The sequence below is a fragment of the Temnothorax americanus genome, unplaced genomic scaffold, assembly GCF_048541705.1.
Source record: "Temnothorax americanus isolate GAGA-0224 unplaced genomic scaffold, ASM4854170v1 Scaffold7, whole genome shotgun sequence".
NCBI classification, from domain to species: Eukaryota; Metazoa; Arthropoda; class Insecta; order Hymenoptera; family Formicidae; genus Temnothorax; species Temnothorax americanus.
The window spans coordinates 3,848,993-3,867,900 of NW_027509792.1; the positions used below are offsets into that span (position 1 = coordinate 3,848,993).

General features: G+C 38.5%; 1 protein-coding gene across 4 annotated transcripts in view; it reads right to left on the bottom strand.

The window, feature by feature from the left end:
* Window positions 1-18,908, bottom strand: part of LOC143906217 (uncharacterized) — a 385,481-nt gene that overhangs the window by 356,780 nt on the left and 9,793 nt on the right. The window contains exon 1 of one of the 4 annotated variants that reach the window (XM_077422125.1): window positions 10,340-10,358. The exons of the other annotated variants lie outside the window; for them this stretch is intronic. The gene's annotated coding sequence lies outside the window, so the exon portion shown is untranslated. Of the gene's footprint in view, window positions 1-10,339; window positions 10,359-18,908 lie in introns of those variants that run through there. 4 annotated transcript variants of the gene reach the window in all.

Genomic DNA, 18,908 nt, shown 5'->3' on the forward strand with positions numbered 1-18,908 from the left:
TTTATGTCTGTGCATTAACATAGAAAATACGAATCGCTCCGGACTATTGACCTCTCTACTCTCCTTTGCCCGCCGGGCCATTTATCCATTAATGGTTATGCTACTATCTTCGTGCGCATTAGCGCAACGAGAATGTTATCTCTCGGCTCACGATGCTGTAACTATCGATTCCCATTCTTTTCCATCACGTCTAGCATCAATAACATCGAGAAACGTAAATCCCCAGTAGAAAATATCTTATATCTCTTGTGATATAACCGGTACGGATATCCGATATATTTTTATTCTTCTATACTTTTATATGCAAACTAAATTTCGATCTTGATAAAGCCGGTACAATTTCAAAAATTGCGGAGTAATTTACAAATATGGATAACGAAATGTATGTTTAAGTAATCAATCATAATGAGAAACGAAAGAAAATAAAAGATATGATGGAAAGATAAAGATGAAAATAAGAAATTTTTTTCGCGATACAATCGGTTCTTAGAATAACGCAGTACGTAGAAGCACCAAAGATCAGCAATAATTAAGATGTTCTCGTCGGCTATATAGCGCTATAAAGTTAATAATAGCTACATTAATTACACTCGTAATGGTTAAATTTAAAGTCACTTTTATCCATGAGTATTCTTCTTTTCAAATTATACACAGTAGCGACCATGTCTAAAGCGTATTTAATTTTAATATCGTAAGTCTTTTTATCTTCTTGTTAATGGTTCGGTCATTAAGAACAATTTTCATCAAACCGGCAGTAAGAACTTTAAACTTTGACGTCATATAAAATTAAAAACTGGGTATTACGGATAATCTCGTCTTCAACTTTTAATCCTGATCAAAATCTTTCCTGCTTTAGTCGTTACGTGTTATAATACACGCATGTATAGCAATGTTAAATAATGATTTTTCGTTAAAATATTAACGATTCAAAGTTTTCGAGCATTATAACATTATTTGTAATTCAACTCCATTTAAATATTTTCATCTCGTAATTGCATTATTTTAAAAAATTAAAATATAACTTTGAATTAAATTGCTTGCTGTAGCATAATGCAATTAATTGCGTGTGTGATAGGTTTAACCTTTCTTAATGTAAAACCAAGCTTCGTCACTCTGTCGTCATTCGCACGCACGAATGAACTGATAATGTCCTTCCTTTCACAACGAAATAAAACAATATATCTGCGAGTTACGTATTGACGAAGAAATGTTACGCGTTTCGATGAAAATATCGCAAGTCAGTCTTTTTGATACGCTGTCATTCCGCCCGGCGGAAACAAATCGCACGTCGCATTATCGGCGTGTCTCGCAGCCGACATTTTTCCACGCAGACATCTCTCACGCGCGCGCTCTCTCTCTTCCCGAAATGTCCCTCTTAAATCTCCGAGGAATAGTGCGGGTTTGTGAAAGCTTGTCGATGCCAGGGACATAGACGGATCACACCCGTAGGATTGCCACCGCTAGCTCGACGCCTCTCTGACCAAACGCAAAGAGAAAGAAAAGAATCGCGCCCAATACAAAAGCCATTACGCGAGGCTTCCATCTGCCAATCACGAAAATTGCATGCCATTACACGCTCGACAGATTCTTGATTCTAATACGTCGTCGCAGGAAGCATACTCCAGCAAACGGAGTTGCTACAAGGTACATAATAATGGGTGAAAGCATGTTAATCTGTTCAGAGAAAAAAATAAAAGTAAGACTAAAAATGTAAGAGATTGGACATTTAGCGAGATTGCCAATAATAAATCAATCCAAAATGTCTTAAAATATTATTTATAAAATGCATTATAAAAAAAAATAAGTTATAATCGCGAGATGTGTCCAGATGTGTCAAAATATATTTTTACATAATCTTATTTGTAAAAAGAAATTAAAAGATAGATTGCGTTAGATATATTAATCCGAAAGTACAAAACTCGACAGAATTATAGATTTGCAAGAATATTCTCGTTAACGTTATTGCATTACGTGCTATAATTTAACTAAGTGTATTGGCAATGGGAGACGTGACAATCCCAAATTTTGTCGTTGGTATAATTTGTATGCATGCGAAAACAACACAAATGTACTATAATTTCATAACTACTTTAGCCAGAAATCTCTACATTTCTCCTCTCCTCTTTTCCGAAGCGCGATTAATTTGGCCGTCGCTCTGGAAAAGCGAGCAGTCACAAGTTTATTTAGCTGAATACTTTAAATACAATGGCCTTTATTTAATTTGAAAAGCTTTTAGAGCTTTCACATTTTCCCCAACGGCTTCTCTTAATTGATCGTCGATACACGAACGAATGGAATCTCGTATACGGGCACAAATCGATATACGACTTTTGCACCCTGTATTTCTATCAACTCGACGAAAAGTTTCCGACCGGCGATGGTGAAGTTTGACCTACATCCGCGGCGGACCGATACTTCCGAACATCACCGACACACACACACATGTATCTCTGTTTCGAAATCAAAGAAAAGAAAATAAACTATAACGTGATCAAAATTTCGTTTTGCGATCCCGCCTTATAACGTTTCGAAGCGTCTGATCAATAAAAAGAGAAAGAGAGAAAGAATAGGAATAGGTATAGTTGAAAACACTAAAAGAGTCGAAAAATGGAAAAGCGTGCGAACGACGAAGGATCGAAGAGTAGAAAAGGCATAGGAGAGAGAGAAAAAGCGCTCGTCGGGAATCGATAAGAAATCACGGGGCGCGCGCGCTCTCGCCGGAATATTTCTGCATTTGCATGCAATTTTCGAGCTGTTCCGCGCGAACGGAGGAGAGGAATGGATTTACGATTCGATTAAACGCGTATGCCCCGCGATATTCCGGCTGGTTCCGCAAAACGATTCGACGATTGCCTCGCGAATATGGCTCTCGAAAAACCATCGGGTGTGGTGTTTGCGCGCGGCGCGTAACGACAAAGCGACGGCAAAAAAATTAATTTGGCACAATATCACCTTCGATTATAACCGACATGAATCCCGTCAAACTGTCAGAGTGGATACATTATATTCTAAATTGTTAAATAATTCATTTTTTTCCAAATATTCGAATCATGTGATTGCCTTCTAAATGAAAATTACGATTTAAAATTTCGTACGACATCGATTTTTAAATAAAAAGCGTATTGTTTGTAAGTACTAAAATTAAATGAAAAATATTAAATTACCGGTAAATAAAAACTATCGTTGGCGTATGCTCGTTTTAACTGATAATAATTAAAATATGCAATCTCTTCATAGTTTATTTAAGCATGAAAACAAATGAGAATATATAAGAACTCAATGTTAATAAATTAACGTTAAATTTAAATTCAACATTAGCAGTAATTTTGCATTAATGTGTGGGAATAAATCGCCAATAGATTTATTTAAGTTAGCTTTCGGTGCAAATTATTCTTTCGAACGTCAACGGGAATTTTCGGTGAATCGTACGAGAGAGTGGCCAAACGATATATAATATCGAAAATTTCTCTGACCATTAACACCATTCACAGCCGTGCGGATATTCACGCCTCTCGATTCCATCGAATTTTCCGCACTGTTGCCTGCTACACAAATATTAAATGATCATTAAAAACGTTATGTGGAATGTAGAGGCGGTAATATCATTTTTCATCGTGGAAAGGTACTTGTAAATTTCATTAATTTAATTTTTATATTTATTTGAGAGAGAGAGAGAGAGATCGTTTATTCGTTGAATTTATGTAAAACGTCACTGCGGAGATCTATGGAACAATGTGTCGAAAGTCATCTCTGATGGAAACTCAGTGCTGGTTCACATTAAGACATCAGATAATAGCGATCTTACTGAGACGTACACAGTTTTGAATAAAATGGCGAAAGATGAGTCTCAAGTAACTCTAAACGCGCGCTACACGAACTCGAAACGCGTGCACTTTGCTACGCTAGCACGGGATAATTTTAAGACAACTGTACTTAACATTCCCTTCGCTCCTCTTTAGTACGAAACTGGGTCACGGTATGTAACACGATGTTTTTCGAGTAAACAACGGCGCAACGGTGAACAAGCGAACGATAAATTTTCCCCGTTCGTAAAACCAAAATAAAAAGAATAAAGAGGGAATATTATTCAAAGAGAAAAATTACTTTGAAAATGAACTTTGAAATAACGTCGAAATTTTTCTCCATTGCACACGAGCGATAGAGAGAATGTTTTCAAAAAAAAAAAGTGTAAGAAAAAGGAAAAGAGGTAGTAAAGTCTCTAAACTTTCATCGAGACATTCAAAACCTCGTTCCCTGCGAGCTATAATCGATCGAGAGTTTACGGAAAAAAGTAGCAAGACACGAAACAAAGGCGCAGTTAAAAGAAAGAGATAGAGAAAACGAGAGGAGGCGGAAATTACATAAGGCCAGTGATACTGAAGAAGCACGACGGTTTGGTGAGACAGAGTAAGAATATATCTCTGTATATCTCGTGCCGCACGATAAACGTCGAGACGCACACCTTACTTAACAAAGCGCGGCTGGAAAGAAGAATGAGAGAGATTGCAGGCGAAAGAGAATAAAAGGGGGAGAGGGTTGGCGGAGAGCAATTCAGCTTGCACGTGGGATCGATCCGCGAAACTTTCTGGCTCGGTAACGATCGCTCGCGCGCGTTTCCTCGGGTAAAGGTGGTGCTACTAGTTCCTCGGGATACAGAAAACATTGCAGACACGAAAACGGAAACGGGAACCTGCAATGAGGGTGCGAGATGAAACGAGCAGAAATTGAAGGAGTCCTCGCCAACTTGACCGTACCGAAAAATTGGACAGCGCTTACGAGTTCCGGACGTGTGTGGATTACAAAAATATCTCTCGCTTTTCTCGCGCGCACGCATATATTCCACGCATATATTCCAAAATACGCTCTCACGTTAAAAAATGCACGTAAATACATGCTGGGTTGCGTGAAGGTAATTCGCCAAAATTACGAACAATTTCTGTTTATCGTCGTTATATAATATAAATTATCAACTATTTAATTGTTTGAAACACAGCTGTTATATATTTATGAAGAAACTAATATAATGTTATTTTAAAAGAATATGAGAGAAATGAAAGTTGTTGCCTTTTTCTTACTCATTAATTTTTTTCATAAAGTAATGATTATACTGTAAAAAAGCAGCATATTAATTTTAAAGATAGTGCTAAATGCGATTTTTAATCCATATATTTGCACTCGTGTGATAAAAATATCAAAATTAATACAAATATAATATTAAAAAAATTTCCTTTTATATATCATATGATGCGATTGTGAGATAAAGGAAGGAAAATGACCGATTTTAAAGCAATTTAGATATTCCTCCGCTATACGCTGCTCTTCTACTCGAGTACTAACGGAAGCGAGACGGGGTACCACCCTGGCGCGAATTGCAGACAGAGCGAGTGTCAAATGATCGGAAACCCTAATCAGGAGTCGCGCAATCAATTATCGTGCTGCGCACCGGCAAAGCGTTTAAGCGATCTCAGATTACTGCGCTCACTCTCTACGTCCCGAACGCCCGCAGAGAAATTGTGTTCGATTCAGCGATTCCTGGCTGCCAACCGAAAGCACTCAGCCCCTCCACCCCCCCCCCCTCGCTTGCTCTCCCGCTGTCTCGCACTGAGTTTACGCGATTGGTGCCTAGTCGAGTGTAATTTACAAGTGTAACTCGGCCCTTCCTTGATGGCCGGTGTACTGTATCTAATTCCGCGCTCGAAACGACTTTCGTCTTATCTTATGATAATATTTCCTGATTTGATTGTGATAAACGGCGCTATTTCCGGGCACATTTACATGTAAAATTTTAATTGGTAAATCTCGAGAGAAAGAGACCAGAAGAATTGCGTTTCATAGAAAAGTACAAACTTAAAAAAAAAAAATTTTTTTTTTCCAAAATTGCTTTTTCTTTCCTTCTATCTCTTTTTCATTCCTAGCCACAAGAGTAGATCTTTACCCTCGTTCCTCGCTGGCCTTTTCCTTTTTCTTGATTACAAGTTCAGCTGCGCCGTTCGTTTCCATGTCGTGTAATTCGGCTCCGTGACCGTCTTGCTCTTATTTTTCTTGCCCGACCTCTCTTTCTCTCTCTCATCCTCTCTCGAATGACAACTTCAGCACCGCGTCTCTTAACCCCTGTCGCCGTGCGCAACCCCTTTTTCGACTTATATACCTCGACCGGAGCGACATGAGCTCACCTACGTGGTCGCAGGAAAGCGGGATTATAAAACTTTCGTCGGAACGTAGCTAAAGTCGCCGGGGTGAATTTTAAAGTTCCGCTATATCGTGTCCACCTCCAATACCATGGCCCGCCGCGGGAGTACAACTTCGTAAATTCCTTTGTTACATTTTACATTCGAATTCGTAAAGAATATGACGTGAAAGGATATCCCCGGAATCTCTTGGAATAGCAAAAAATTCTCTTTCAAGTCTTTCCAAATTTTTTATAAATTTTAAATATTAATATAGGTATGAGATACCACCACCACCGCACGCAGGAAAGATATACAATTTACGATTATATTAGCAGGTATAATATCAATACAACTCTGCATACATATTTTTACGATTTACTATTGTCACCGTCGATATTCATTTTATCTTATCAGACTCTCACAAATTTACATGCAGCAAAGCATCGTATATAAAGCATCAACGTATGTATTCTCGTGTAAAAGACCCTCACAGTTGAATCTACCAGATACAGCAAATCGTGCTAACGTCAGGCTTTTACATTGAACGTAAGCACCTTAAATATTTATGAACACACACTTTCCACCATTTCCACGTATGATAAACTTATTCATGCATTATTCACGTACGTGGAAAGCCGCGAGTGACGCGGAAACAAATCTGTCCAAATCGAAACGCCGAGGATTTGCGGGCGCTAATCAAAGTGCAAGGAGTTAAATGCTATCTTTTTACAGTAAGATACAAAAGATCGCGCGCCCAGCAAGCAAATAACGGCGATTTTATCGCGCGTTTTAACTTACGTGCCCCGTTATCGACCTGGCGCTGCCCTGTCCCCCAATTACGACGCCGACGACGACGACGACGACGCAAAGAACAGAAGGGGGAAGAGCAAGAGGAGAAAAGGGACGCCTGCGAAACGTGCACCTATGTACGTGAGCGTAAACGACGAGGATTATCGAAGTTTCCTCGCTGCCGGGGAAAAGCTTAAGGCTTCTTCTCTCCAGGCTCCCTTTTCTCCCTTCCAATGGCAGCAAAAGACCTTCGAAGCACACGAGCGAACCGACGTTGCTACGTGGATTCATTATTCCCTTTAGATTCTCGCTGTTGCCGACATGGACGCGACCCTACGCACAAAGAACTTCGAAACGTGTACACACGAACATACGGCATACGGTATACACACGCAGGTGTAGTCTGACGGACAGAGTTATAGTGAGATTGCGAGAAAGAAGACAAAGATTTACAGACTTAACTGAAATAGTTGTAATGTCAATTATATGTGTATATAATTGGAATAAGTGCTACATTGAAATATTTTTATAGAAAATCTTATAACCGTCTTATACTAAATATTAAAGGATAAAATTTAAAATACCTGGAGTTAAATAACATTTTGTTATTTTTAACTATTATGTGTCAAAATTTATTATTTTAACACAAAACAGTATTATTTTAACTCCATTGGTATATAATTAAATTATCATTGTTTTAGTGTTAAACTAACGACATATTGAGTATAGAAGAAGTAGCGACCTACAGGAATAATTAAAAATGACTTAAATTGAGTATAGTTTGACACTACGAATTTAACAGTGTAATATCGAGTGATAACCATTATTTTAATTAATGGCATCATTAAAGTGCAATGATCATCGTCACTGAAGAATATTTATCTTGACAGATCCTATATTAGTAATTTGCAACTATACCGAACACAAGACTTATTATTATTCGAGAAACAAAACGATTTCGGTCAGCGAATCGCGATAAAGAGACGTAGCTCGCAGAAATAGGAAAAATAACTCGCGTTCGCGTCGCAAAAAACGGTGACTCTTTTTCTCGCTTCCTCCAACGCCGTCTGTAACTAGCGGAAACCGCGGAAAGAAGCAGTCAAGCGTTCTTTCCCTATATACGAGAAATCTCTCGAGCTCGTCGAAGGTTACCGTATGCACGTACAAGCGGGATTTCGCGAATGCAAATACGACGCCCCTGGACAACAGCGAAAATAAGTGTTCGCTTTATTCTTATATTCGCGAGCGAAACACGTGATCGGACTGTCCAGCGACTGGGAATGGATCGTGACTCACGAAGAGGATTCTCGTCTCCCGCATTTTTGCACAGCTTCCGATGTTTCTTTCCCCTCCACGTTCGCCTCCACGTTCTCTCTCCGCAATTCTCGCCCGCAATTTTCGCGCAGCCTATCGTAGATTGCGCCAGGAACGTACACTCCAAATCCCCCGCGACACATACACACGTACTTACGTATATTCTTCCCCTCTCGTCTCGCGCGCGCACAAGAGGTAAGTAAAACTCCCACAAATCCCGCAAGTGGCGGCATATGAGAAAACGGGAAAGAAAATTGCTGATCGGAAACGGTAAGCACAAGCAAGCACAAGCGCGGAAATAACATAATACGCCTGTCTGTAACAACGTACTTCCAAGTACTTCGGAATGGCGGTGGCGAGGAGGTAAAGCCGGATGTTATTGGTCGGTCGAAAAATACGCGAGTACCACCGATAGTTGTAGCGTACCCTTCGAGATGGGGGAGGTTGTATCGGAGATGGCGTGGACCGCCGAGTCCGCAGATATATTGATAGCGGAAAGAAAAATCGGCGAAAGAGTGGAAGGGTATATATATAGGGGAGTGCAGGGTACAGTGCAGCTGAGCTCAAACGGTTTCAATGGCTGATGGGTTGGATAGGGTTGCTGACATTGCTTCCTTCGATCGCCGGAGGAAATGAAAGGAGGAAACACACGGATGACAATTTCTCAAAACAATAGGGGCTCCCTTTACATTGTACGTATAAAAGGACAGTGAATCTATAATAAGTATACAGCTCGCGCAATCGACGTAGTACCTTCAGCAGTACTCTTTTTAATATTAATTCCTCTTTTCATAAATTCAGAAGTCTATCGAAATATTTAATGTGTCCTCGTATTTAATATCCGATAAACGGTTCGCAATTATTATTTCCGCTTTATCGAATCTGAATTCAATATCTCAAATGATAAATCAAAGAAATGTATTACATCTAAATATTAGAATTGTTGGAATTATTTGTAATACGACATGTATAAGAAATTATATTTCAGTATCGAGTATTTTTTAATTAGTGACATGTAACTAATTGGATTATGCTTTCTGAAATAATCTACATAACATTCTTTTGTTTTATTTTGTTCAAGTAAATATAAAGTCAAACTATTAATAAATATAAACGGTTAATGAAAGATTAAAATAAAATTGGCGCGTTATAAAAATAAATACAATTAATCAGTAACACGTTTCATATTAAATTAATTAGAATATGTTATGCAATTAGAATACTATTAAATATTTATTTTATTTATGATATAATTCATATACACACAGAAAAATCTTCTTTTTGTATAATATCAATTTATATAATACCTAATATAGAAAGATCCAATGTAACCTCAATTAATTTTTATTCCACATTCTCTCTCTTGCTCTCTCCTCCCCCCTCTCCTATCTTCATCATCCACGAAATATGAACAGCTTGAAAAGAAATTCAGATAAAAGTTTATTTGCTAAGAAAACGGCAAGAAACGTCAATTTTATTTATTATAATTTTATTTTTTTTTCCTTTTCTCCGGTTTTCAATTCTCGTATTCATATATAAAGTGCTTGATAAAAAGTAGAAGAAACGACAATTATTTTTATTAAATTTAGAAACTATGTTTTTATTCCGAAAATTACTCTATCATTATTACTTTTCGTCGCGCTCATTCTATCAGTAAAATATTCTCTTGCATCACTTATTTATATTTGCCACTCTGTCCTACAAATTTTAGGCAAGTGGTTTATTCCGTCATTAATATTTCATTCATATAACAAGGCAGCAAAATTTACCAATAAATGACAAAACCGGTGAATAATCCACCGATAATGAACTCTATTTTATAAGCTTCGTACGTATGCATCCTTACGCAAAATAAATCGATAAACGATAATATATTCCAAGATTAGATACATATATATTTTAATCAATCAATTAACCCATCCATTTTTTTTTTAGGAATAGATCTATGAAATATTTATCGGTGTATATTTTTTTATGCTTTTAACTTAATACAAATATCTATACATATATTTGATACAATTTTCACAGATCCATTACTTCTTAAATTAAAATAACTTGTCACTTACCGACACGATGCGCAACAGCGGAGTTAAAACTACGTTGCACCGATTACTGATGTTGAACTATAAAATAAAAACAAATATAAACTACAGTAGCATTCAAGATAATCAGTATTTTAAAAATTAATTGTCGCGCGCACGTAAATAATTAGCAGAGATTAAATCCGCGACACATATATAAAAAATATGATATAATATATATAAAAAATAAACTTACCTCATGGTTGCTCCGCCGGTGCACGATGTCTCCCCGGACCTCCGCCTCCTCTCAGATTCCCCCATTCCTCATTGTTTCTTGATGGCACTCAACATTCACTCGCGAAAACACATCTAATTACACTCACACACGTTCGTCATAACGAGATTAAGATAGACTGTCCAAAGAAAGATAATTAAAATTAATATTGCCCACATGCAACATGATCAAAAAGCATAAGTCTCACGAAATATATGGCTTACCGTTACTTTAATCACTCACAATTCGCGTATCATACGCTTTCGTAATCCGAAAGTAATTAGCAATTACGTTTATATGGGGCAAAAAATTTAAAGCGCGATACGAAATACATCGTAAGATTAAAAAACACTATCACCCGAAATAATTTTTATTTTTATCGACAATCGTTTCGACTCGAGCAAGAGAATCGCGCAAAATGCGCCGATGATTGACTTGAAACGTAGTATCGTGCGAACGAATAATTGTTAATTGTATCAAAGGAATGCACTTTCTTTTAGAATTTGTCCCCAAAGATAGATAACCGCGCCACTGCCTGCCGGCTCGAGTCTCGCCGCGTACCAGCCGTTACGAAATATTTGAAATATTGCAAGCAAGTCGCAGATGTAAGAGGAATATACGCGAGAGATAATTACGTTTTGGCATTTCGTAGTACTTCTCGCGATGTTTCGAACAATGTCAGCTGCGGCATACTGAACGATTCAGAGTCGTTATCATATACTAATATCTCGTTACCAGTAGAAGAAAGATGACTGCATATATATGCGCAATAGCATGCTTGTATATCGCGAAAAACGAGCGCCGTGCGATAGTGAACTCGCGACCGTCGCAAAATGTTTAACGCGCCAGAAAGTAAATCGCTAGAATAAACTACGCGTTCGTAAAGAACGGTCACCGGTCACGTTTAGCGTCTTGTAGTACTTGCCGCTATCGAAAGGTAAGTAACGATCAATAATACGAAGCTACTCACGCAGCGACATATACGTATAACCCGCGAGAGACTCGCCGAGCGAATGATAAGCACGACGCACCTGACGCACCTGTACGTACTACGCACGCGGTCGCGCGCGCCGCGCGGCGCGCGCGACCGTACGCCGAAACGAAAACAAAGGCAGGCAGGACGGCGCGGCGGAGCGCGGTAGTGGGAATGGGGGCATGCCGCGCGTCATCGTTATAAAATATTCAACGAAATATTTAATGGTGAAATATGTACGCCGAATATTCTTTCAATTATGCTTCTCAAATCAATTAGGATAACTTATTAATCTTATCATACAACACGTTTTCAGCTTTATTTCGTGTAAGCTCGAAAGCTATGAGATATATATATATAACGATTCTTATGATTCTTCAATTAAGACTTTTATGTAAAAAGGAGTATTAAATGATTCCTTCATAACATTATCTCTTACGGACAAATAACCATTATTTGCCAACGCATTTAATTATCTCATCCGCGATTTACTTGCAATAATTTAAATATACTTCGGTTGTGGCTTGCCGCGTCGCCGCGTCGTTGTGTTTCAAGGTCTCTTTGTTTTTTACATTCGAGATTCGAGCCGGCAAGCAACTCGGGCAGGCAGGTTTTAGCATTGTTACCTCTCGTGATCGCGACAAATAAAATGCTACCGTTTTCTCAATCTCAAACTCATAGATATACGTTCTGTGTCTCGTATAGCGCGTACACTTGACGCGGGACACTGCCCATGCCATGTCTCTTGATATATGACTAAAGATTATTCCACAATTAATAAACTATTCGTTTGCACGATCAACATCATTTTACGTATCAAGTCAATGATCGTTCGTCGAAGCAGATACTTATTTTGCGCGACTCTGTTCAATCAAAACGATCGTCGACGAAAATCAAAATTCGTATCATACTTTGAATATTATATTTCTAAAGATTGCGATGCATTTCATACCGCGCTTTAAATTGTTCGCCGATATAAATGCAATTTGCTCACCACTTTCGAATTACGGAAGAGAATAACGAGCGGCGGAGAAATGGTAAACCATCGATCGTTCAATGGTACGCATATTTTAAGAGATTTATGCTTTTCAAACGACGATTGTCCGAGCAACATTAAATTTTAATTATCTCTTTTTGGACAATCTTAATCTCGTTATGATCAGCGCGCACGCGATCGTAATTAGATGTGTTCTCGCGAATAAGTTTTGAGCGCTATCAAGCAACAACGAAGAATAGAGGAATCTGAGAAGAGGCGAAGATCCCGAGGAAGCATTATGCGTCGGCGGAACAACCATGAAGTAAGTCTGTTATTTATTATGTTACGTTATCGCGGAATTAATCACTGACAATTATTCACACGCACGACAATTATTTTTAAAATATAAATTATTTTGAGTGCTGCTATAATTTAAATTCTTTTTTTTGTAGTTTAACGTTATAGTCGATGCAACGTGATCAACTCCGTTGCTGTACATCGTGTCGATGAGTGACAAATTATTTTAATTTAAAAGGTAATATCTATGAAAATGCTATCAAATGTATACAGAATATAAGTAGACATGTATCTCAAAATAACAAAAAATCATACTATATAATTTTATTGCCTTAAAAAAATGTGACTAAGATTAGGATATGTATGTACTTAACGTCTTGAAACATGTATAGCAAAAAATGATAAAAAATATTACACAATTAGAATATATTCAGTAAAGTAATAAAAATATAATATATAACACTAGAATAATTTACATAGTATATTCCGTAAAATAATTGACATAATAAAAAGCGCGTTTAATGATTATTGTATTCATTTTTATAACGTGCCAATTTTACATCTAAATCTTTCACAATCTATTAATTAAGAATTTATTAATGATTTGACTTCATACTTATTTAAAACAAAATCGAATTATATTACGTCTAACAAATATTTCATCGTAAAATGAAAAATTTGTTATGTGTGTAAGTTACCTTAAAGTTAATCAATTACATGTGTGTTGATTAAATTAAAAATCGATATGCGATATCACGACCTGCAAAACTTGGTAACGAATGACAGTATACACGCGTGCACCAGTTATGGAACACAGAGCGAGAACTTTATGTGCGATACATTCGACTAATTTTAATCAATTATATTTTGAAAGCTATGGTATTTTCGCGAAAGAATTTCCGATTTTAAATAATCTCCGGAATATACTAAAATATTATATGACGACTATACAGGAAACAGTATATTTACAATATAACACGTGTCAAATGCCACTAATTTATAAATATCTAGAAACAATGCGTTCTCTATCAAAAAGATAGATAAGAAAGACCGTAAATAAAATGTGGAATAAAAAGGCGACGGGGACTGAAAGAAACGAATAAAAAAAGATCGCGGAAAGTAAGGGGCGCGGGGAGTCGTATATACTTTTTAGGTTGATCGTTGCTCAGCAAGCGCGAGACATCGGGTTGCTTCTCGCGCGTAGAAAGAAAAAGAAAGAAAAGAGGACCCTTTTTCTATCTTGCCTCCACGCTCGCTTCGTCATACTGTCTTATCCTGAGGGATTAATTTCTCGAGGTTTATGTACGTCGCTGCGGGAGGGATGGCATCAGGTAAATCCTTCGCCGCGGAACGTATTTCACGAAGAAAAATACGAGTAGGATGATTCGGACGGAGTCCTCAGCCTGTTCTTCCCTGCTCCTCCCTCCCTCCCTCTCTCTCTCTCTCTCTCTCTCTCTCTCTCCTCCTCTTCCTCCCTCCCGTCATTTTAAATCGTTGTGCTTGCTCCGAGGTACGTATATCAGGAGAGATTACCTCTCGAGAGCACGAAAGAATATGCGAAGATAAAAATACGGACGCGACGGATAGCACGATAGAAATTTCCGATGCGCGGAATTATTTACCGAGAGCATATCCTGACGGAACTTGTATTCAGGAGACCGACCGGTAACATATTACGAGAGATTTCGCGGCGGGAATAATTTCGCGTTTGATGCTTATACTTACTCGCGAAGGAGATATTCGCACTTCCCTTGTTAGTTACAAAGACGACACGAGTCGCGTTCCGAATGTTCACGGCGTGAAAGCAAACTACATCCTCGGCAGGAAATTAAACTTGGGCGTACATGCCGGAAATATCGATTGTCAATTATAACTGAAGAGACAATCGTCCTAATCCAGATAACGAATACAATTGATTCAATATACACGTCCAAACAAATTTTTCTAATTTCTACTAAAATTGCAAATGTCTAAAATACATTTAAATAATATTGCAAATATATATACGAAAAGCGTGTACATGAATGAGAATTAAATAATACATTACGTACTTTCTATCTAATCTCGAATACATGAATACAAAAAAAGAAACAAGAACCGTCGTTCGTGCGTTCTCGGAAATTCGATAAAAATGGCCACGGTTTTCACGGACCTCAATCAGTAATAGTCGCCGCGAGAAAGTCGAGAGTCAATGGACTGAATTTAAATCCGCGCTATATTCGACGCTACATCCGCGAAAAGTGAGAATAGGCGAGACAGGGAAAAAATAGAGGAAATACGCACGGAAGCGGTCGCGGGTCTCGTCCCTACGGTATCAACCGACGTCGATATTGAGTTATTCGCCCGTTGTAGATACTCCGTTTTCCGGGGACTCGAGTGGGTATCGGCGGCTCTTGGTACGTCCCTATCCACTGGCCAAATGAATATTAGTGGCACCCAGGAGACAGAATTAATAACAATCGCTCTACCGTGCGTCCCTCGTGCTGCGTGACCACAGACAAAACACACGTGAAAGAAACTTGAAATTTATACCCGGTAGCCGATTTCGAGTGGCATCGCACGGAAACTCGCGAGAGTACTGCGTAGAAAAAGCGTGGAAACAACCCGCACTCCTATTTACGGACAAAACGATCTATTCTTCAGGGATTATTTTTTCAAGTATGCAAAAGAAGACACCCCTACCGTAATTTTTTTAAATGTTCCTGAATAAGATTTTAATTCTTAAATTTCTAAATAGTGTAACTTTAAAGCCGTATGTTTGCGTATTACAAATGTTTCCTGTCAAGGATGTAGTTTGTTTTCCTGCGCCATAAACATTCGCGCGATTCATGTCTCATCTTTGTATAATTAACGTAGGAAAAGAAAAGAATTTAGAGAAGCCAAGAGTGAAAGAGTCAGTTTTGGCTCTCTCTCTCTCTCTCTCTCTCTCTCTCTCTCTCTCTCTCTCTCTCTCTCTCTCTCTCTCTCTCTCTCTCTCTCTCTCTCTCTCTCTCTCTCTCTCTCTCTCTCTCTCTCTCTCTCTCTCTCTCTCTCTCTCAATGACCATTCAACCAATAATAAAAAAAGCACTGAACTAACAAAGCAATTCGCCGTCACAGTGATCTCAGCAAATTCATTAGGCGAGACGTTTTATCTGTCGTATACGTCCGAAAAAAGGCTGCCGGTCTGTAAACATCGGTCCCAGGAGATCATACTTCTAGGAAAGAGCGGCGTCACATTAAAAAGAACAGGGAGCTGGATAAGAGAGAAGAGGGCTCGGTAGAAGGAGAACGGCGGAGTCATTGCTGCGCGGCTCCTTTTACGATTTGGGAGTTAATTTACACGCGGGATGTAAACTTCGCGGCGCAGACGAGTCCGAAATAGCGAAAAACAGCCGAATAAAGCGTGAACAGATGCAACGAGGCGGTGCCGCGACGGTTCGTAAAACTTTTATGTGGACAGTCTTTACTTTTTCGCTTTTCCTGCACGTCACGCCTCACCCTGTTGCGATCGACACGTTGTCTGTCGCCACGATTTCTTCCGACTTTTTAAATTACTGACTGCTTCGGATATTACACGCCACTACACAGTCGCTTTTAAATTTAAAAAATTGCAAATTAGTACACGCGAAATGACAAACACATCTATCTTATTGATCCCAAAGAGACCGAATCTTGGAGACAGGATGCACACGATTTTCCGTCCATCAACACAGGCTTTGTTATTTAAAACTGTGAAATTATTAATTCCAAGAGAATTATGTGTTAATTAACTCACTAATAAAATTTTTTCCATCAAGCTTAATGAAAATTTTAGTTGAACGTGAATCAATTACAGAAAACAAATTAAATTTGAAAATTAATGTTAGTTGTAAAGATACTTTTATAAATAACGAGAGGACACGTAAAAAGGTGTATAAAGTGCAACATTAACATTATTATACAGAACGAACGGTCTTGAACAGGGCTTTATGTTACAACGCGGAGATTAAAGGCAAAGCTGCTTTTGTGGCGCGCAGAGCAAGGACAAATGATGCGGGAGTAATCACGGATCAGGACGGAGAAAATGAGAGTCGTTTGAAAAGGTTGTGCCAGGCATCTTCCGCTTTCGAATCCATCGCCAGTCATTATCGCTCTTCGGTGATCGATATTTCGATCCGTCCTACTTTTTCACGCGTGGCGACGTTGCTTTCATAGATTACCCACGTCATTACGCGAAAGCCTCCAAAGCACCGCTGGGTTGTATCTTTCGCGAACTGTTAAGCCTTTCGCCGTTACGTTGCTCGACATTGGCGCAGAAATCGAGGTTTGTCGCTTTCACTGACGTTTGCAAAAAAGAAACGCCAGAACGGTTCTTTTATAAATGCAAAAGGTAGAAGTACCTATAATAGAAATATCCTTTATGCGGCTCACGTTAAACCGAAAAAAAAAACCAACCAATATTTTGTCACTAATTGCTTCGTTCTTGCATAAATTTTATTTCATACATTTACGTATATTTAAAACATGAAGATAACATTTTGATTAGAAATTAATGATTAGAAACTATATTGTTCTAATTGTAAGCTGGTTATCTGTGTATATCTAGTCCTCGGATAACATTCGTTATTCTCGACACTTCTGATATTATTTTTATTGAAGTTTTATTTTCATTAATATAAATTATTTCCATTAACACGGAACAAATATGATCTCATTTATATATGAATGTACTCCATATATTCTTTTTATATACGCCGTCATTATTTATAAAAATATATGTGTGGAAAAACGAGTAAAATTGGCTTTAATCTATATTTGATTCGCTTTCCATCGATTGATAATACAGCAAAACTGCTATAATAAATAAAACTACTTTGTTCAAATATGAGTAGCTATTGATCGAAAGATTGGTATCATACAGTTGTCTGAATTGTTGATAGCTTCCACGCGGAACATTAGTCCATCTAAACATAAGCGACGCCCGACAACAGGTTTATTAACGCGATCAATGAAGCGTGCCTAATTGACGGGCGAAACAACTACGAACAGCCGTTACGTTCAAAACTTTCAAGACTTTCACGTTCTGCCTCTCTTCCATGTAACTCATGCACACTCGTGCTATCCTTATTGAATCACTACTCTCGGCCTCGGCCTGTTTTCGCGTCTTCCTTTTGTGCTGAAACACTTTCACGGTCGCCGTTCAAAAGCGACGACATTGCTTATTCATAGTTTCTCGCGTTTATTTAGACGGCGACAAATATTGCTGAAGATTTGGTATAAAAATACAAGCACCGATAAACGGGATAAAAATATACGTGTTAATCATAATGTCATTATTATAGGCTAATTTTGGGAATAAAAATTAATTGCAAGAGCTTCTTAAATCGATTAAAGATCAAAATATCCAACATGAGACAAGATGATATTGATCCAAAAAAAAATATGAATCTTTAAACCGATCAGAACCGATAAGGTCTTCGTACGTACGGAACGTATCAGTTATTTTACGAAATCAGTTAGACATCTGCGAGATAGGAAGGTAAGAGTGTTCCAACGAGAGATAAAATACAGTCGAGAAAGAGCAGTCAATCGTGTCGTAACGAAGGATAGCGCATAAAGAGGCGCTCGCGGTCCATCATTATTACAAGATGAAAGCGCCATGTCTCTCGATCGATCGACCTTTCGACGGTACACAACAATGGCTATTTAAGCGTATAGGTATGTATGCGTGCGTGTGCCTGTGCACTGCATCGCCGTGGAATAATAATCTTGCACAAGAGCAGAAAATAAGAGGCGCTTGTTTAGGGAGGGGCGTGTTTGCCCGTGGGAATGACGCAGAGATCTTTACAAAGCTATGTAACAGAATAATGGCGCGCGCGCATAGCGCATACGTATACGTACGCGCGGGGTGAATCAGGCGCGGATTACAGTACGGAATGAAATTACTGGTACTAATGAATCCCGCGCGCCGCCCGCTCTGCACCGTCGCGAAATTAGTAGTCGTCCCCGACACGTTGGTGGCGTGAAATTTTAATACGCCGCGCTTTAAATCCGCGACGCGCCATTCTCTCTGAATGCAATCGAATAGCCACACCGCCCATTTTACGTATTTTCGAGTCGTCTATATAAACGAC